The sequence below is a fragment of the Sus scrofa genome, chromosome 1, assembly GCF_054392235.1.
Source record: "Sus scrofa isolate SSC_HxYL_T2T_F1_AM1 chromosome 1, Sscrofa_HxYL_maternal_Yorkshire_Landrace_v2.0, whole genome shotgun sequence".
Taxonomy (NCBI): Eukaryota; Metazoa; Chordata; class Mammalia; order Artiodactyla; family Suidae; genus Sus; species Sus scrofa.
The window spans coordinates 287285700-287306775 of NC_139383.1; the positions used below are offsets into that span (position 1 = coordinate 287285700).

General features: G+C 55.3%; 1 long non-coding RNA gene across 1 annotated transcript; it reads left to right on the top strand.

Annotated features, from left to right (window-relative positions):
• Positions 1–3741: 3741 nt before the first annotated feature.
• Positions 3742–11230, top strand: LOC146407332 (uncharacterized). Its single transcript, XR_014842281.1, has 2 exons — positions 3742–4759; positions 9541–11230. It is a non-coding gene; the product is annotated as an uncharacterized LOC146407332 (long non-coding RNA).
• Positions 11231–21076: the final 9846 nt, after the last annotated feature.

Below are 21076 nucleotides of genomic sequence, written 5' to 3' on the forward strand. Positions count from 1 at the left end.
GCTCAGTGAGCTAAGGATCCAGTGTCGCTGCAAGCTGATGCACAGGTCGTAGAGGCAAGCTGACGCACAGATCGGATTTGGTGTTGCTGTGGCTGTGGTGTAGACGGACAGCTGCAGCTCTGATTCAGCCTCAGCCTGGGAACCTCCATGTGCCACAGGCGTCGGCTTCAACATAAAAAAGAATCCATTGCATCATAAAACTTGTTTCAAAGGTAACGTGTAATGAAAGGAAAGAGCCTTCAGCAGAGCATCGTGGACTTGCTCTGTGGGCTGCCTCTTATTGGAGTTTAGAAAGGTTCCAGCCATTGGACCAGTTACCTGGGAGGGTATTGAATTACCTGGGAGGGTGTTTTTGCAAAGGAGTCTTGCATTGTATTTAAATTCACTTGGGGAGCAGTAATCAAACAATACCACGGAGCCCACAGCTCATGAGCTTCTGACTCTTAAGAATCGTAGTGACCAAAAACGAAGTTTGCAAAGGGGAGGCACTGACGCTTACCCCTGTGAAAGCAGAGGAGGAAACAGACGAATTTAACTCGAGGGCTCAGACAGTGCGTAAGATCTAATTTCAAATCCTGTAATTGTGCTTTGGAAAATCGTACTTGTGGGAAGCATGTTTTGATGGTGCTTTTAGGTTTAATTAGATAAATTTCTATCCTGAAGCTAAATGGAACAAAACTGAGACAGCCATTGGAAAGAACCATATGTAGAGACAACCTCTTCAATTTTCCTTATAAATATATTTGCTGAAGAAAGGCACTCAGAATAGAGATGCACCTGAGAGGGTGCTTGGGCTGAAATGTCTACACATTTGCATAAAACAAAAACAGCAAACAGACCTAAAACTCCAAACAGTAAACCTAAGTTGGTGCATAGCCTACCTGTGGAAGAAATTGCTTTGAACTTATCGGGTATCTACTACTTATCAAGAATCTATTTTCTCAGAGTTCCCGCTGTGGCACCGTGGGTTAAGAGTCCGCCTGCAGGGGGCTTGAGTTGCTGCGGAGCCACGGGTTTGATCCCCCAACCGGCAAAGTGGATTGAAGGAACGGGTGTCGCGGCAGCTGCGAGGTAGGGTATTTTCTCCAAAAGATAACTGCGCCCCTATGTTCACTGCAGCCCTAATTCACAGTAGCCATGACCTGGAAACAACCTCAATGTCCACTGACAGAAGAGTGGAGAAAGAAGATGTGGTCCATATACACAATGGAATACTACTCAGCCATAAAAAAGCACAAAATAACGCACCTGCAGCAACACGGATGGACCTAGAGATTCTCAGGCTAAATGAAGTCCGTCCGACAGAGACGAAAATCATATGAGATTTTCTCTATTTGGAATCTTAAAAAAGGACGTGAACGAGCTTATTCACCAAAGAGAAACAGACACACAGACCTAGAAAACAAACTTTTCAGCAAAGGGGAAAAAAGGCAGAAGGCTAGTTTAGGAGTGTGGGGTTGACAAAGACACACTACTGCACACAAAATATACAAGGACCTGTGTATAGCACGGGGAGCTATATTCAATATCTTGTAACAACTTATAATGGAAGAGAATGTAAAAAAATATATATTTATATAGCTGAATCCCTTTACTGTACACCTAAAACTAACGCAACATTGTAAATCAACTATATTTCTATAAGATATTTTTAAAAATGAAAAAAAGAATATATTTTCCCAATACAAATACTGTGGTCTACAGAGAAAGGGGGTAGGAAGCCCTCAAAAAATTCCCATTCATTCACATCGGTGGGATTGGTTTGCCAGCCGTTTCATGAAAAACACACAAACTAAGACCGAATTGGAATAAACGCCCGCGACAAGTGTTGGATGGGTCACGTAGCAAGGGATTTTCAAAGACGTGTTTTACTTCCCTCGAATGTACTCGGCTGTCTTTTAGGAAGCGTTTTCTCTGGGGACACCCTTTTTGAGTCAAGCTCTCACAGAGCCTCCATCACAACACAAGCAGCACGCAGGTAAATGCGCAACGCCAGCCTCTGTCACGGACCACCGTCAGTGCCTGCGGCCGCGGCGTCTCTACTCACGTTCCCTGGTACCGCGATCGGTGCTCGGCTCCGTGTTTCTGCCGTGGGGATCTCTGATGCATGTCACTGGCGCTGGTTTTAATTTGGTCTTAAACATTTTGGTTTTGTTTTGAAGCTGCTGGCAAATCCTTCACATGTGTATGAATTAATTGGAATTTCTTGTACTTCCCATTAAAAGAGGCACCCCCTAGCCCTTTCTCTGTCGAGCATCCTATGTTTTAAAAAAGATTGTTTTATTTATTTATTTTTTCCTTTTTATCACCGCACCTGCGGCACGTGGAGGTTCCCAGGCTCGGGGGTGAACTGGAGCTGCAGCTGCCAGCCTAGATCACAGCCACCGCAACGCCAGATCCTTAACTCACTGAGCGAGCCCAGGGATCGAACCTGCGTCCTCATGGACACTATGTTGGGTTCTTCACCTGCTGGGCCACAACGGGAATCCCCCAGCATGGTATTTTCATTTGAGAAATAGGCTCTCGATGGATGCTGGGCGGTCCTGCGGGGGGAGGGGAGCCCAGGTCACCCCAGCTTGTGGGGAGAAGAGATGGGGTCGGCCGCCCTCCGCATGGTCAGGGGAGCAGCGGCCCTCAGCACCGTCCCTGGACTGTGGCCCCAGGGGAACAGGCCCCTTCCGGTTGGCCAGGCTCCTCCCTTTGCCCTGCAGCCAGGACCTGTGGCCTCCAGACGCCTTGGGCAAGAACTGAAGGAGTGATTCAGCTGCCACCGTCCCCTTCCGGGGCCTCTTGCCTGGGACCCGCCCCGCTTCTGCCCCTGGCTCCGCCCCCACCCTGCCCATCCCCCTGCAGGTGGATCCCACGGGGGCCGGCGGGCTCTCCCGGTATCTGGGAGTCTAGTCACGCTTTCTGGGCCCAGGTTCCATCTTCAGCCCTCCGCTCCCCCTGAGGCTTGTGGGGGTTTGACCACAGACGCTTGGTGAAGAAGGGGCCGCTGTCCGCCTCCCGCTCACCGGCCTCTGGCTGCTGCAGGCGCGGGAGAGGGGGAAGGGCAGGGGGGTCACAGGCCTGGCGGGGCCCGTGTGCTTCTGTCCTGGCTGCTGGCGGCCTCCGTCCCCTACCCCCCAAGAAGACCTCTGTGTGGGGGTCCCCACCTGTCCTCTTCAGGTGCAGATCCTGTCACCCCCGAGGGCAGGTTCCCATCAGACACCCGCCGGGCCCTGCACAGACGGGAAGGAGTGGGGTCCCACCCACATGGACCCGCCCACCCAGAGGGGTCACCGCCGGCCCGACTCAGCCTCAGGTCCGGTGCCTCATTCCTCCTGCAGAAGGGCGCGGGGGCAGGCTCAGACTCCAGGAGAAGGCAGTGGCCGGGCCCTCGGTTGTGGGGGAACAGGGGCCTGGTTGCTCCAGGCCAGCAGCGTGACCCGCTCTGAGCCTCTGGTGACAGAAGGGTGGGCTGGCTTCAGACTTTCCTAGAGGGCCCTTGGGGTGGGGGGGGGGCGTGGGGAGAGGCTGGCCTGGGTCCGAGAGGCCCCCCTCCCATTGTCTGGTCTGGGGGTGCCCAGGGAGGCTGTGCTCCTAGGCAGGGGGCTGGTGGGCCGGGCCCCGCGAGGATGGACGAGCAGTGTGGTCAGCCAGAGCTCGCCCAGGCTCCTGCCACTGCTGCTGAGGGCGGGCCTGAGCCGGGGAGGCGGACCCGGGCCGGGGCCTGCAGGAGGCGCAGAGCTGCCTGGTGGCGGGCGGGAGGTGGGGACGTGGCGTCTGCAGCCCTCGCTGGCCCGCCTGGTTGTGGGAGGCCTGGAGGGTGACTCATTGGGAGCTCAGAGCAGAGCAGAGCTGGGCCCAGCTGCTCGCAGAGCCGCGGGGCTGTCCCTGCGTTATTGCAAACTGGCGGGGAGGGGAGGGGGCAGCGTTCCTGCTGCTGGCCGCCCTGGGAAAGGCTCTCGCCGGCCAAGGGCTGGTGGGCGGGCGTGGCCCCTCCCTGTGTCCAGCTGCCCGGGGCCTGGGGTTGAGGCGTTTCCTGGAACCCGAGCCTTGGCTGGAGCCGGGGAGTCCTGGCCTGGGGCACAGCTGGTCCTCGCTGGGTCTGTGCAGCGGGACAGCGTTTGGTGTCCCTCATGGCACGGCGGCCTGGGATGGGGAAAGCACGTCTCCCAGAAGTCAAGTCGCAGGCCCAAGGCCCAGAGTCGCCCGGGTCAGAACCCAGAGTTGCAGAGTCTAAACCACTGCTGCCTGCTCTGAGAGCTGAGGTCCAGCCCAGGTGGCAAGGGCCTGGTAGTGGCCCAGCGCCCCCTCTGGACACACAAATTAGGGTGACCCTCCCTCCTGGAGGGAGGCCACTTCCAGAAGCTTCTGCTCCCACCCCCTGGCAGGCATTTCGACCCGATCAGGATTAAAGGGCTCTGGACACTCGGGCCAGACGAGGGTGTGTGTGCGCGGCTCTAGTCCTCTGGGGCTGCGGGAGGACCACATCCCACACCTGGATCCCAGACCCCAGGTCCGAGAGTCCCCCCAGGCCCACGCCCCCGCTCAGGCGGCCCGCCCCGCAGGCCCCCTCTCCCTCCCGCCCTCCTTTCCCGTGAGGCCTCCGGTGCCCCCAGCCCAGAGCTGCCTTGTCGCCCCGCGGCTTTCTCCTCCGTGTCTGTGTCGCCCCTCTGCTCACAAGGAAATGGGTCACTGGATGTGAAGGACCCCAACCCAGGAGGGTCTCGTCTCCACCCTTAACTAACTACACCTGCAAGGACCCCGTTTCCCGGTGAGTCCCCGTCTGAGGCTCTGAACGGACGTGGTCTTGGGGGGACACTATTGAACCCGCTTTCTTAGGAAGAGGCGGAGTTAATGAGACCCCGCAGGAAGCTCTGCTCCTCGGCCTCCGGGTTCCCGGCCCCGGATCTGGAGTCCGTCGATGCTACCTGGCTGGACGGTGGCCCAGGAGACTTGATTGTTGGCTCGCTTAGACTTTCCCATTGCTCCACCCGCTTTCGATGCTCGCCTCTCTCTTCCAAGCAGAACTTCCGTCTGGAATCACGGGAGGACAGGCCTGGAATGCACCCTCTGGGACTTCCTGCACAGGCGGTCTGTTGCTTTTGAACTCTCTCTGTTTTTATTGTCCTGAAAATGGCTTTATTTTGCCCACATTCTTGGAAGGTGTTTTCACGGGCTGTTTTCTTTCAGGCTCTGGCTTTCCTTTCTGCCTTGGCCAGCCAGCGTCCGCGTTACTGTTTAGAAAGTAATCTGTCTCCTTTGGCTGCTTTTCAAATGCAGTTAACCCTTGAACACCACGGGGTTAGGGGCACCGATCCCCTCGTGCTGTCAAAGATTCGAGTACAGCTTTTGGCACCCCTCCCCAAACCGAACTTCTACTAGCCTACTGTCAATCAGGAGTCTCAAGGGCACAGCGTAAAGAGCTGAGGATCTCATGTCTTATATATGTATCATATACTGTATTTTCACAATCGCTTAAGCTAGAGAAGAGAAAACGCTGTTAAGAAACTTGTAACTGGAGTTCCCGTCGTGGTGCAGCGGAAACGAATCTGACTAGGAACCATGAGGTTATGGGTTCGATCCTTGGCCCTGCTCAGTGGGTTAAGGATCCAGGGGGGCCATGAGCTGCGGCGTAGGTCACAGATGCGGCTCAGATCTGGCGTTGTGGTGGTGGTGGCATAGGCCTCAGCGGCAGCTCTGATGTGACCCTTAGCCTGGGAACTGCCACAGGTTGCAGGTGCAGCTGTAAAAAGGAAGCGAAACGAAACAAAGCAAAAAATGGAAATTGTCAGGAAGAGAAAATACATTTAAAGTTTGATACTGTGTGTTACGTCAATAACGTAATGTCACATCATCTGTTTATAAGACCATGGCCTGTCGGTTCCTACATCACTATTGCGGTGCAACATAGACGCAGGACGTGTGCTAGTGCTAGACATCAGAAATGAAAAGATACGGTGAGAAAATTCCTGTTTATTTACAGCTAGAGCAATTCACGCCTGGACAATAAGGAAGCAGCCGTATGACTGTTGTATGGTTGCCTGATGTAATTGATACCATGGCTTCCCAGCAGCCTAGTCGGTACACTACTGAAGGAATTGTCATAAGATGCTTATGGTATTCTATTACAAGACTTTATATATATATTACGTTATAAGACTATTACGGTATGATAGCCATGGTCATAACATGATATTGGAAACACTGCTGTCTTAAAAAATCCCCACTTACCTCTGATAATACGCTGCAACTCAGTTTCTGCGCCATCTCCAATTAAGAGAGAGAAGAGTTCCCACTGTAGCTCAGAGGGTTAAGGACCCAACTAGCCTCAGTGAGGACGCGGATTTGATCCCTGGCCTTGCTTAGTGGGTTAAGGATCCAGCGTTGCCGTGAGCTGTGGTGTGGGGCACAGATGCGGCTCAGATCCTATGTGGCTGTGGCTGTGGTGGAGGCAGGCAGCTGTAGCTCTGATTCGACCTCTAGCCTGAGAACTTCCATATGCTGCAGGGGCGATCCTGAAAAAAAAAAAAAGATAAAAAAAGAGAGAGAGAGGGAGCGAGACATATAGTATAGTAATATAACTCTTTGGAAGCAAAGTTATAAAACCGTAAGAAAATGAACACATTATTAATCTAATATTATTATCAGTTACTTTATGTCTATGTAAAGATAGACTAGATAAAATTTATCTACATATATGCAGTCATGACATACATAACTTTTTCTTTTTTTTGTTACTTCCAGACATGCAGTTGGTTTGTGGCTTTTTTCATGTGGTCACAAATCTCCAAAACTTTCCCTAATATATTTACTGAAAAAAAAAATCTGTGTATAAGTGGACCTGCTCAGCTTAAACCTGTGTGGTTCAAGGGTCAACTGTATTTCTCTTTCTGCAGTTTCACTAAGATGAGTCTAGGTATAGATTCCTTGGTATTAATCCTACTTGGGATTCATTGGGCTCTTCTGGGGCTATTTTGCGTGAGTTCCATCAGTTCTGCAACATTCATGGAAGTCCCCTCTTCAATCACTGCTTCTTCTCATCTCCTGGAACAAGGTTGGACCGTGTCACTCTTTTCTCCATGTCACCAAATCGCTCACCTTTCTTCCCGCCTCTCTGTGCTGCAATCTTTATAACATCTATTTTTTGGTTCGTTACTGCTCCTTCAGTAGAAGTGGCTACACCACGAAAATTAGAATTCAATCAATAATTTTACTTATTGTATTTTTTAATGTCCAGCTTTCTTCTTGTTTTTACTCTGTCAATTCATTGTTAATAGTTTCCTGTAGCCTTTTCCACCTGGCTCTGATTTCTTTAAGCTCCGTAGAGGCATAGTGATTTTTATAATACGTTGGATCTCTCCAGTATCTGAGATCTGCAGGTCTGTTTCCCCTCCTGTCCCTCACTCTCTGGGTTTTGTACCCTTTTGTGCTTGTACTGAGACCTGTTGTGGTTAGTAGATAATATGTGGAATTCCTTTGAGGTTGAGGATGGTGGTATCAGTGGGGAGAGGCCACGTTGGGTCCTTCTGGGCCCTGGGCACCACAGAACCAGGGTTGCTTTGGTCTAGATTCACCCACGAGGTGCCTCTGAGTCACCGGGAGATGTGGGTATACGGTGGTCCCAGTTTCCAGTGATGGCACCCCCCCATGTCCAGTCCTACATTCTGCCCAGAGGCAGCTCCTTCATGGCCCCTGGGGTGGGGAGGGGCGTCCTTTGGGTCTGTTTCGACTTCACTTGTGTCCAAGAGGAGGCTCTTTGTGTTCCAAGCTCCATGAGGAGAGTCTCCCTGGGGCTGCCTGGGTGCCGGGCCCTGGGCTGGGGTCTCTGGGTCTTGCTTGAGGCTATTGAAACCCAAGGTCCATCTGGTTTTGCCACAAGCTCTCGATGAAGAGCGTGTTCAGGATCCACTCGTGTCTGGGGGTCTGATCTCCTCTCTGATTGTGGCTTCTTATTCCTGACTATCTCAGTCCCGCTTTGCTTAAAACCAACTTTTTAAAGCGCTATTGTTCCCCAGTGAGCGAGTGGCCTCATTAACCTGACCCGTCCTTCACCAAAAATGTAAGTGGAGGGAGGCCTCTCCCACCCTTGCATCTTCTTATGCATCCACCATCCATCCACGGACCCTTAAGTTGTTTCCAGGTCTTGGCCACAGCAAATTATGCTGCAGTGAACATGGGGGTGCAGGTATCTTTTAGGGACAGTGATTCCATTTCTTTCAGAGAAGTACCCAGGAGTGGGACTGCTGGATCACACTGCAGTTCTACTTTTCATTTTTTTTTTTTTTTTTGTCTTTTTGCCTTTTCTAGGGCCGCTTCCACAGCATATGGAGGTTCCCAGGCCAGGGGTCTCATCGGAGCTCCAGCCGCCGGCCTGCGCCCCAGCCACAGCAACGCGGGATCTGAGCCACGTCTGCGACCTACACCACAGCTCACGGCAATGCCGGATCCTTAACCCACTGAGCGAAGCCAGGGATCGAACCCTCAACTCATGGTTCCTAGTTGGATTCGTTAACCACTGCACCACAATGGGAACTCCCTACTTTTCACTTTTTGAGGAATGGCCATACTCTTTTCCATTTGCATTCTGACCAACAAATGTTTCCTTTTCTCAAAGCCTTGCTAACTCTCATTATCACCTGTCTTTTTGGAAACAGCCATTCTGACAGGTGTGAGGTGATACCTCACTGTGGTTTTGATTTGCATTTTTCTGGTGGTTAGTGATGTTGAGCCTCTTTTCATGTACCTATTGATCATTCGTATATGTCTTCTTTGGAAAAAGTTTATTCGATTACTCTGCCAATTTTTTTTTCTTTTTTAGGGCTGCACCATTGGCATATAGAGGTTCCCAGGTTATGGGTCAAATTGGAACTGCAGTTGCCAGCCTACACCACAGCCACAGCAATGCAGGATCCGAGTGGTGTCTGCGAGCTACCACAGCTCATGGCAATGCCAGATCCCTAACCTACTGAGCAGGGCCAGGGTTTGAACCTGCACCCTCATGGATACTAGTTGGATTCATCACCACTGAGCCACAATGAGAACTCCTACTCTGCCAATTTTTAAATCAAATTATTCTTATTTTGGAGTTCCCGTTGTGGCACAGAAGAAACGAATCTGACTGGGAACCATGGGGTTGTGGGTTCGATCCCTGGCCTCGCTCAGTGGGTTAAGGATCCGGCGTTGCCGTGAGCTGTGGTGTAGGTCGCAGACACAGCTTGGATCTGGTGTTGCTGTGGCTCTGGCATAGGCCGGCGGCTATAGCGCTGATTCGACCCCTAGCCTGGGAACCTCCATATGCTGCGGGTGTGGCCCTAAAAGGACCAGAGACGAAAGACAAAAATATATATATTCTTTTTTTGTTACTGAGTTGTATGCATTCTTAATATAATTTAGATATCAACTCTTTACCAAATATATGATTTGCAAATGTTTGCTCCTGTTCCATAAGTTGCCCTTTCATTTTGTGGATGTTTTTCTTTGTTGTGTGGGAGACTTTAGTTTGAGGTAGAGTCCTACTTGCTTATTTTTTGCTTTTGCTGTCTTTCTTTTTAGAGTCAAATCCAAAATCATTGCCAAGATTGTTGTCGTGAATCAGCTTCTTCCAAATACCTGTTACTATTGATATTTTTGACCTCTTCCCGTGATTCACAAATGTTCTTCATGGCATCTAGAATGGTGACTCTTTTCTAGAAGTCTTTCCACTTACTTGGTCCAGATCCATCAGAGGAATCACTACCCATGGCAGCTGGAGCCTTATAAAATGTCTTAAATCGTAGGACTTGAGAGTTGAAAGGACCCTTTGATCCATGGGCTGCAGAAAGGTGTCATGTCGGCAGGGGTGGCAACAGCATTCATCTCATTGTCCACCTTCCATCAGAGCCCTTGGAGGACCAGGGCCTTGTGAGTGAGCGATCATATTTTGAAAAAGTCTTTTTTGGTGGCATCAGTTTGTCCCGACCATGGGCTTCACAGAGTCACTACAGATGTGCCGCCATCCAGTGTTTGTTGTTCCATGTGTGGGGCAGATATAGCATCATTCTCAAGGATCCCAGGATTTTCAGGACGGTCCATGAGCACTGGCTTCAGCTCCGAGTCACCAGCAGCATCAGCCCCTAATGACAGAGGCGGCCTGTCCTTTGACGCCTGGAATTCAGGCACCGACTCCTCTCCAGCTCCGAGTCCCAGTCGGCGTCTTCTTCCAGTGGAAGGCTGTTTCCTCTGCACTGAAAACCCGTGGTTCGGGGCGGCCGCCTGCGTTCATTATCTGAGCTGGAGCTTCTGGATAACTCGCTGCAGCTTCTGCATCAGCACCTGCTGCTCCCCTTGTGCGGTGATGCTACGGAAAGGGCTCTTGCCTTCAGCCTCATGGACCAGCCTCTGCCAGCGTCACCCTTCCCTCCCGCAGCTTCGCCACCTTCTCAGAAGCCTTCGTGGACTCGGAGGGTCAGGGCCTTGCTGTGGGTGTCGCTTTGGTTCAAGGGAGCGGTATGGCCGATCTGATCTTCTACCCAGACCGAACCGCCTCCGTATCAGCAGTAAGGCTGCTTTGCTTTCTTATCATCGGTGTATTCTAACAACTTTTAGAACAACTTTAATTTCCTTCAGGAACGTTTCCTTTGCCTTCACAACTTAGCTCAGCATTTGGCACAAGAGGCCTGGCTTTTGGCCTCTCTTGGCTTTCTGACACGCTTCCTCACTAAGCTTCATCATCTCTCACTTTTGATTTAAAGCGAGAGATGTGCGACTTTTCCCTTCACTTGAAAACTTAGGGGCCATTGTGCGGTCATCAGCTGGCCTCATCTCTATGCTGTTGTGTCTCAGGGAACAGGGAGACCCGAGGAGAGGGAGAGATGGGGGAACGGCCAGTTGGTGGAGCAGTCAGAACACACACAATTTATCACTAAAGTTCAACGTCTTATGCGGGTTCCGTTCACGATGCCCCAAAACAATTGCAGTGGTACCACCAGAGGTCACGAAGCACCATCACGAATCTAGCAGTAAGGGGCCATTTTGGACTATCCTGAGCATTTCCAAAATGTGACACAGAGGCACAGAATGAGCAACTGCTGTTGGAAAAATTGTCTAGATAGATTTGCTCAAGGCAGGGTGGCCATAAGCCTTTAATTTGTGAAAAATACAATATCCATAAAGTGCATTAAGGTGTGGTCTGCCTCTATTGAAAGAACTATCTTTATTGTATATTCTTGGCTCCTTTGTTGTCATTAATAGACCATATCATATACATGTGGTTTTATTTTTTTTTGGGGGGGGGAGTCTCTATACTGTTCCCCTGGTTTATGTATCTGTTTTTATGCCAGTCCCACACTGGTTTTTTTTTTTAAACATTTTTCTGTTCTTTTCTGTGGTTGAAGCTTTCATCAGCTTGAGTGGGATCTCAGTTCCCAGACCAGAGACTGAACCTGGGCAGCAGTGGTGGCAGAACCGGATCCTAACCACTAGACCACCAGGGAACTCCTGACACCACATTGCTTTGATTACTATAGTTTTGTAACATAGTTTGAAGTCAGGAAGTGTGATGCCTCCAGCTTTGTTCTTTGTTCTCTAGAGTGCTTTGCTTTTACTTTGATTGCTTTGGTTGTTTGGCTCCATACACATTAGGATCATTTGTTCAATTTCTATGAAAAATGCTCTTGGAATTGGACTGAATCTGCAGACGGCCCTGGGCAGCATGGACATTTTAACAATATTAATTCTCCTAATCCATGCACAGGGACTATCTTTCCTTTTATCTGTATCCTCTTTGATGTCAAGAAAAATTATTTAAAGTTTGAAAATAAGGGGAAAAGAGCTATCCTTTCTAAGTTGTCCTAGGGCGTCGTTTAAGGCTAAGGACAATTTCTTGTCTACAGAGCGTGCCTATGAACTTTGCTTTTACCATTAATTATTCAGTGGGTTCCTGGGTTCAGGATGTTAAGGATTTGGTGTTATCACTGCTGCAGCTCAGGTTGCTGCTGTGGTGTCGGTTCGATCCCTGACCTGGGAGATTTCGCATACCGCAGGTGTAGCCTAAAAGAAAAAAAGAGAATTTGAACTCTGTGAAGTTACAGTAAGCTGCAGATCTGCATCTGGCAGAAGGCGACCCCAAAGGTCACACCTCTCTTGCCTGTGGGAACCTGACCTGTGTCCCCTCTGATTTTCCTGTGCTGCTCCTGAGGCTGTTCTGTGTCCCGTGCACAGACTGCGTGCTGGCCTTGGGTCTCGAGCCCTACTAGACCCCCACCATCTGTGCACCCCTCTGCACTCAGCTTCCCCATCACATGGGGTCCATTGTACCACTGGTCTAGGGGTCTCCCAACCCAAGCACCAGACAAGACCCGATGAGCTCTGCAGTGGCAGTTATAATAACAGTTGTAGGAGTCAGCCTGGTCTTTGATCTCCAGCGATAGCAGGGAAGGCCTTGTTTGCAAATGTGGGTGGTCTCACACAGACCCCAGGCCCACCGCTGGATGGACCCTAACCTGTGGATGGTTCTCAGAGCCGAGTTCCCGGCTCCAGGACCCCAGGCCCCAGCTTATCAGGAAAGGCTCTCGGGTCATCGCTTCAGCAGCTTTATGAGATGCAATGCACAGGCCATGCAATTCTCCCATTTAAGGCATCAGCTGAGTGAGTGGAGTCCCCGGTGTGTCACGATTCTCGATTTTCAGACAGTTTTGTCACCTGGAAGAGAATCCTTCACATTTTTTCCCTCTTTTTAGGATTGCACGTGCAGCCTACGGAGGTTCCCAGGCTAGGAGTCCAATTGGAGCTGTAGCTGCCGGCCTACACCACGGCCACAGCCACGCCAGATCCTTAACCCACTGAGTGAGGCCAGGGATCGAACCTGTGTCCTCATGGACACTAGTCAGTTTTGTTTCCGCTGCGCCATGATGGGAACTCTGAGACTTCTGCACTTTTGAGCTGTGACCCCCGCCCCCGCTTACCCCTCACGTACCCACTTTCCGTCTCTGGATTGGCTCCTTCTGGACTCTCCCCGTGGGAGGAATCATCTAGCCCTTGGTCTCTGGTGGCCGCTGGAAGCCCGGGAGGCTGCGAGGAGGCACGGCGGTGGTGACCCCACCAGGGAGGGGACTGCGGCCCTTCATCTGTTGCTGTTTGCTGAACACCAACCCTGTGCCTCACTGGGGATTGGGAGACGCCTGTGAACCGGGCACGCTGGGCACCCCTCTGCCTGCAAAGCCCAGCCCAGGGAGCAGCAGTGAAGACTTGGGGACAGGGACGGTGATGGGCCAGCTGCCCTGGCGCCTCTGGTCACCTTGGGCCCACCCAGGGGAGGGCCGCTTGCACGATGCCTCCCGAGGCGGGTCCTGGCCTGGACGAGGCACCGTCTGTTTCCACTTAGCCGCCGCCCGGGCCGGGGTGATGTCATCGAGCTCTCGGCCTGGCGGGTGCTGGCGGCCGGCCACCGTGACAGCTCCACCGGGAGCCCCACTGACGAGGAGGGGCCAAGGCCGGCCAGTCCCTGGGATGTGGGGCCCGAGGCCTGGTCCTCGGAACCCTGGCCGGACGGGTGGGCAGGGGCAGTGGGCGCCCTCCCCGTGGGCTTTGGGCCTGGAGGCTGCAGTGGGCTGGGGTGGGCGCTTTGCTGCTTCCACGGCCCCTCACTGCCCTGCCCTCGCTGCCTTCTCCCGGGCCCAGCCACGTGGGGAAGCGGTGTCCCTCCCAGGGGCTTTTCCGCAGTGCGGGGCGGGGCCTCCGGGCCACCAAGGGGCTCAGGCAGGGCCACACCATGTCCTGTGTGGAAGCGGGAGCCCCGAGGTACCTGGTGGCCGAAGATCTCCCTGACTCTGGGCTACGAGCTGAGAGTCAGTGACCACCCCTCCCGGTGCCAGGCTGGGGGCAGCCCAGGAAAAGCAGGCTGCCGCATTTAATCCTCCGGGCGTTCCCGCTTACAGATGAGGAAACTGAGCCCGGCGTGGAGACCGAAACTCAGGTCCAGCTGATCCCAAAGCCGCCCTCTTGGCTCCGCTCCCTCGCTCTCACTGGCTCGGGGTAAGGCGCCCTGGACAGCGGGTCTGAGCCCTTGGCCCCTCTGCACTCTGTGGCTTGGGGACAAACAGGCTTTGAACTGCAGTTTCCTCTCCTTACAAGGGAGGTAGGGGGCAGTGGTGGCACCTTTCCGGGTTGTTCAGTGGACCAGGCATGATGACAGGTGTCCTGGGGACCACACCTGAAGGGCTGGGAGAGGATGGGAGGAGGGCTGCCCCCCCCCCCCCAGTTCCCCTGACGAGCACTGGGTCTGGGGGAGGTGTCGTGGCTGCCGTCATGGCCCAGCTTGCAGGGGGTGTGAAGCTGGGCAGGAAGGTTGATGGAGCCCATCTCCTGGGCCCTCTTTGGGGACATCCTGCCCCCCGCCCCCCCGCTATTCTCCCCTACACATCATGGGTGTCCCGCTCAGGCTAAGTGGCCTTTCCCGGGTGCCCGCACGAACTTCCGCTCTCTGGGGAGAGCTCCTTGACGCGGTGGGATGGTAGCTGAGGACGCCTTGGCAGGGTGGCCGTCCTCTGGTGCCACGTTGGGGCTGACACTCCTCCTGCCCCTCATGTGTGGCGCATCTGCAGCCAGGGAGGCAGCCTGCGCTTCCTATTTCTGTGTATTTCATCCTCTCCAATAACTGCCATGTGCACCGGTGCTGCCCCTTCTGGGAGGCTCGTCCGTGTGTCACAGCGGGGCGGTCGGGCTGGACGCACCTCTCTTCTGTCCTCCTGTAAATATGATCCCCAAAGCGAGCCTGCAGGCCCTTTAAATGTCTGCAGGGTGTTGCCCGGGGCAGACGCTTCCCAGACGAACCACCCCCGCTGCACTTGGGGAGTTTGAATGCTTTATTATCCTGCAGGATGCTGCTAAGAACAACTTTGCAAGTAGAGCTTGCTGCCTGCCCATTCTAAGAAACTTATTTTTCTGGAGGAGTTCCCGTTGTGGCGCAGTGGTTAATAAATCTGACTAGGAACCATGAGGTGGTGGGTTCGATCCCTGCCCCTTGCTCAGTGGGTTAACGATCCTGCGTTGCCGGGAGCTGTGGTGTAGGTTGCAAACACGGCTCGGATCCCGCATTGCTGTGGCTCTGGCATAGTCTGGCAGCTACGGCTCCGATTTGACCCCTAGCCTGGGAACCTCCATATGCCACGGGAGCGGCCCAAGAAATGGCAAAAAGACAAAAAAAAAAAAAAGAAACATTTTTCTTTACGATGGACTGAGAGGGTCTAAGCCTCTACCTGCCTCTCAGGGAGCCCCCAGGGGCCTGGAGGGCACGGAGCCAGGTCCATCACCCCTTGACCCGTCTCCCCTGCACCGGGGGCGTGGGGGGGGGGGCTGAGCTGCCCCTGCCCCGGCCTGTGAGAGGCCCCCTGCCCTCTGGCTCGCCTCGCTCTGTTCAAAGTGTCTTTTTAGCGTTTGAACTATTAAAAGAGAAATAATTCTGGGAGTTTCCCTGGGGGCTCAGTGGGTTATGAGCCTGACTAGGATCCATGAGGACGTGGGTTTGCTCTGATCCCTGGCTTTACTCAGTGGGTTAAGGATCTGGCGGTGCTGTGAACTCTGGTGTAGGCTGAAGATTCGGCTCCGATCTGGCGTTGCTGTGGCTGTGGCGTAGGCCAGCAGCTGTAGTTCTGACGCAACCCCTAGCCTGGGAACCTCCATATGCCATGGGTACAGCCCTAAAAAGAAAAAAGAGAGAGAGAGAGAAATAATTCTGCCTTCTTTCCCCCAGAAGGGCTAAAAGTGCCACCGTGTTTCTTGCCTCCCTGTTTAGGTAAATGCCCACCCGGAGTCCCCCCCTCAGCATTCTCCCTGCACCCCCACCTTCGATCCCAAGACCTGGGCTTTAGCCTGAGCCCTGGCCTTCTTTCTGGGTGGGAAGCACAACCTCTCAGCCCCAGCAAGTGTGGGAACACCTAAGAGGGGCGGGGGTGCCTGAGTGGGTGGCGCCCCCTCCCATCCTGGGCCCTGCGGGCACAAAGCCACCGCAAGGCCGTTGTGTCCAGAAGCCCTCAGGCCAGGCTCCCTGGAGCACTCCAGGCTCTGTGGGCTCAGGGAGGGGACCTCTAGGTCCAGCGGAGGCCAGTCAGTGGAGGACAAAGGCCCGGCCCTCTGGGCAGCCCCCTCCTGCCCCAAGACCATTCCCCTGTGTGGCTGCTGCGGCTGCTCTGGGCTGACCATGCGTGTGGACCCTCTTGGACCCATTTCTCAGATTCCACCTCCCCCTGCCCCCGGGCTCCGGCTTTAATGCACAGTTCTCAGCCCATCGGACCCAACCCTGCTTTTTTAACAAACACTTTACCAGTCCCTACATGATCCGGAATGAAATTCATAGACGGTCCAGCTACCCGAGTATCCCAGTGCCATGGGTTCATTAGATGCCCCCCAGATTCGTGCCCACCCAGAGCCTTAGGATGTGCCCTGATTTGGGAAGAGGGTCTCTGCAGATGTGGCGGTGAAGGACCTCGAGGTGAGATCCCCTGGGTGTAGGTGGGCTCTGGAGAGACCCACAGAGCCACCAGGAAGAGCGCGATGTGGACCCGGCGCTCAGGCTGGAGATGCGGCCGCCAGCCAGGGACGCCGGGGCCACCAGCGGCTGGGAGGGGCAGACCACCCCCCGGGAGCCTCCAGAGGGAGCTGGGCCCTGTCGACACCTGGATCTCAGGCATCTGGCCTCTCACACCTGGGAGAGAAGGAATGTCTGGTTTTCAGCCCACCGTTTGTGCGCATCTGTTCCAGAGGCTCCGGGACACGAACTTGCCTCCCAACCTGTGGCGGGAGGGAGCTGCCGTAAAGGCCTTCCCTCGTGCCGCCTCCCATGGGCCTGGGTCGAGGGTGCTCTGGGTAAGCCACCTACAGAGCAGCAAACAGGCTCCAAGACGCTGGGCGACCTGTTGGGGACACAGAGCCAGGAAGAGGGCGCCGGGGTCCCCCCCAGATGTGTCTGAGCCTGGGGCGAGCTCACAGCTTTTCTGCCTGCGGATTTCATCAGGGGGGCAGGGGCTGTAATGGGAGTCCCTTCTGCTCTCCAGCCCCCCCCCTCCCTTCCTACAGGCTGGGGGAGGGGGGTCCCCCTCCCCCAGGACCAGGGACCCTGTCCTCTCTCTGTGTTGGTGAGGTCACTGCGCCTGGAGCTAAAAACCATGACACAAACCTGAACTGTGGCCCCTGCTGTGGGCCAGGTGGCGTGGGGCAGGGTGGGCCTGGGGGTCAGGCGTCTCGGAGGCCTGGGCCAGCTGGAGGGCCAGGTGGCTGCTCTGGGCCCTGCGTTGGCCTGTCCTCCTGGAGTTTGTGCGTTGGCTGCAGGCCTGGCCCTGACCTCTGGGGACCTGGACTCAGCAGATGGGAGCATTTGCCCAGTTTCCTGAGCTCTGCCTGGTGCAGTCGGTCTAAGGGCCTGGCAGGGTCGCGTCATGGGCCAGCCTCCGAAAGGCTTCACACCCATGGAGTCACAATAAAAAGAGTGCTAACCCGTTAGATAACTGCCCGCGTATCTCATGGAGTTCGCTTTTGCCCAAAATGTTGTTTATTCTCCCAGAAACCTGTTACTCATATTTTACCCATTTATTGTTGGGTGTCCTGGCAAGACCAGCTCTGCCTCCTGGGAAGCGTCTCCCCCTGGCCTGCAGCCCGCAGGGTCCCCGAGGCGGACGGGGAGGGGGCGTGCGGGGTTGAGGGGGACGAGCCGCGGGCTCCCTTCTCTGCCTGCGGTCGGCTTTCCTGCGCCCTCTCCGACCAGGATTGGCGTCCGCCCTCTCCTCCTCCTCACCACTCACTTTTTAGTTTTTACGAAAGTTTTCAAACACTAGACATTTCAAACGAAAATGGAAAAAACAAAAAAAATAGACCCTGACTGGTGCATGGGGCCACCCCCCAGACTGAGCGATCCTCTGGCAGACTCCTCCGGGCTTCCTCCTCGAGGGTGGGCAGGGGCACAGACGCTCAAGCACCCCTGTCCCCAGTGATGGGGTCACAGCTCCCCAAGGGCCATTCTTCCCAGCTCCCCCCTTCCCGGTCAGGCAAGTGGGAGCAAGCAGTCCCTTTAGCCAATGTCCTCAGCCGCCCAGGCTGCCTGCCCTTCCGTCCAGACCCCGAGGGATAGACCTCGAGGCTCCTCCCCCTCCCCCCTCTCCCTCCCCTCCTCTCCCCCCTCCAGTTCCTCCTGCTCCTTTCTGACCTGATAACCACGAGACAGGAGGTCGTAGACAGCTGCCCCGCCCGCCTTGTCAGGACGGTCCCTCCCTTTACCTGCCCTCTGTGTATATGTCACTGCCTCCGTGGTGCAGAGACGCACCTGACGGCTTTAGGGGTTTTGGACGCAAGATGCCGTTTCCCATCTCTCGTTCGGTTCCGCCTCTGACCCGTTTCACTGGCGCCTACGCCCCAGCCCCGTCGTGTTTTCCCAGGACACTGACTCCTGGACGTGCTGGAGACCGAGCCAGTCGCTCCATGGGCCATCCTGGTCGGGAGCCCCGAGGGTCATTTTCACCTGCAAAGGCTGGACCAGGAGCAAGGGAAGGACTTGGGGACCAGCGCTTCTCGGACCGGCATCACATCGCGGACACTCGGGGCCTTGCTCAAGTTGGCAACTTCCTTCAAAGGCAACGTGCCAGGTCCCCTGCCGCGCCAGGAACACCCGCTCACACCTCCCCGAGCCCCCTCTGGCCCTGCTGCAGGGCGGGGCCTGGGTGCTGCCTGTCTCGGCTCCGCTGGAGCCTCCGGCCCTGCACAGCCCAGAGCCTTCAGGGCCGCCAGGTCCACACTGTGCTGGGTGGTCACGGAGTGGCCTCACGCCTTCGCTGAGTCTCCCAACCTGCCCGGCTCCTTCTGGCCCTTCGGACCTTCAGCTGAGAGGGGGGCTGGCCCAGGTCCAGGGCAGTGGGCTGGGGTTCCTCAGGGCACTCCTGACCGGATGGCGTGCGGCGGGGACCAGCACGTCGCCTGGAAAGGTGAGGGGAGCCAGCCTCTCTTGTTCCCTCCCCTCCCTGCCTCCCCCTCCAGGGAGCCGGCCAGGGTTCAGACGGGCTGCAGGAGGAGGCAGAGGTGGGCCCTCTTGTCCTGTCACGGCCAAACTGCATAGATCCACAGCCCGAGACCCGCCGACCAGCCGGCAGCCCTGAGCCGCATACGGAATCGCTGTGTTCGAATCCCGGGCTTGAGAGGCAGCCAGAGCTGCTCATATGTTCCCACTCAGTGTTTGGCAAAGATGCTTTTGCATGGAGAACAACAGAAAGGAGACAGAGGCCCGGGCGTTGGGCTTGGGGAGAAGGGCTGCTGCCCTTTGGGTGTTTGCTGCGGGCCCCCCGGGGGGTCTCCTCCGACGGTGGGGCCCACAGCGGGTGGGCAGGGGGCTCGGGGCCTGAGTGGCCCTCCCACCCCTCCAGGAGGCCAGGTCTGGCCCTCACCCCTGGTGTTTGGCAGTTTGTAGTACACAGAGCTCATCCGCAGAGCCAAGAAGACAAAAGTTTTGCGTGTCACCCAGGGAAACGGAGACGGCGCGGTCTGGGCAGCTCCCGGGGTGTCAGGGCCCCCAAGCCCAGGCACTGCGAGCCGTGGAAAGAGGTCCTCGGTTGCCAAAACTCAGAAAGAGCTGGACGCCTGGACGGGGGCTGCCCCCAGAAACCCTCAGCTCACCTTCACCAGCCGTGCCTTTTCAGGAGCGACACCAGTTTGAAAGAGCCCGGACAGCCAAACTCTCTGTTCAGGTCGCTCTTCACGGAAATCCTGCCTCTCCCCTGAGGATCGGAGGCCGCTCACAGGCAATCCGCAGAGCGAAGTACCACGGCGTGAACACTGGATGAAAACCCAGGGCCAGCTCTTCTGGAACGAGAGGGGGTGATGGTTGCGCAAGAGCGTGAGTTTACTAAAGGCCCTTGAAGAGCACCCTTTAAAGTGGTTAAAATGCTAAATTCTATGTTATCTGTACTCTACCACAAGTTTGAAGATAGTTAAAACCAAACCAAAGTCCGCGCCAGGGGCGGTGGCGATGGGGAAGGGGAGGCGTGGGGCCGGGGCTCTGCGCCAAAGGGCCTGTGCAGCCAGGGAGGAGAGAAAACTGCCTTCAAGAGTCGTTCGGAAGATAAACGCTGAGCCCCGATGGTGGGTCAGGCCTGCACAGGGCGCTCGAGGCTGATGGGGATGAGCCCCTGGGTCCTGCGGCTGAAAATCAGCGGAGGAATCAAGACCCTGGAGTGAAATGTCTGACTCATGACACCCTGGAACATGCGCTAAGAGTCCCAGGCCTGGAAGAGGGCGGGATGCCCTGAGAAGGGGGACGTCAAGTGGCTGCAGAGCTTCCAGAACTTTCCTAGTGGCGAGCGGGCTGAGGCAGACGCTGGGGGCCAAGGGCGCTCGGAGTGGACCAGGGGAACAGATTTGCAGCTGTGGAGGCTGAGGCTCAGAGAGGTGCAGGGACTTCCCTGGAGCCTCACAGCTGCTGAGGGGCAGGGCTGCCTGTGCCCAGAGGCTTTGTTCCTGAAGGTCCTTTGATGAGGCTCCGGCGGGGATCACTGCCCGCCAGCGACCCTGCTCTCTCACCAAGGTGACATTGAATCCCCTCCCTGCTTCTCAGCACTTAGACATTCTGGATATGTTGCAACGAACATCCCTTCAAATGCATCAGTGAATGTGGGAGAAAAGAAAGTCGGATGTTTCTGCGAGAGGCGGGCAGGAGGGCTGGATCGAGGGCCTTCGGCATCCTCAGGACCAGCAGGAAGTGAGTCGGGGCTCAGATGCGTGGAGGCTGGACTTGGAACTTACCCTCTCGGTGGAAGCGGGGTCTAGTTTCTTGAGGAGATTTCTTGGGGTGCATGTCAAGTGTCATATATCTCGCCTGCGCGGTTGTCGAGTCGGTGACTCCTAGTGTGTCCGCAGGGCTGTGCAACCACCACTGCAGCATGTTTCAGAGCGTGTTCAAGCCCCCGCCCCCTTGCAGCCAATTCCCACAGTCGCCAGCCTCCTCCGCTCATCTGCGTTCTGAGGGTCTTCTCACCTGGCAGGAGAAGTGGTGGGGCCCCACCTCCTGCCTCCCTGGCCTCCCCTTGGGCTGCTCGGGTGTCCTCACAGGGGCACATGGCATAGTGGCCGCTTCCCC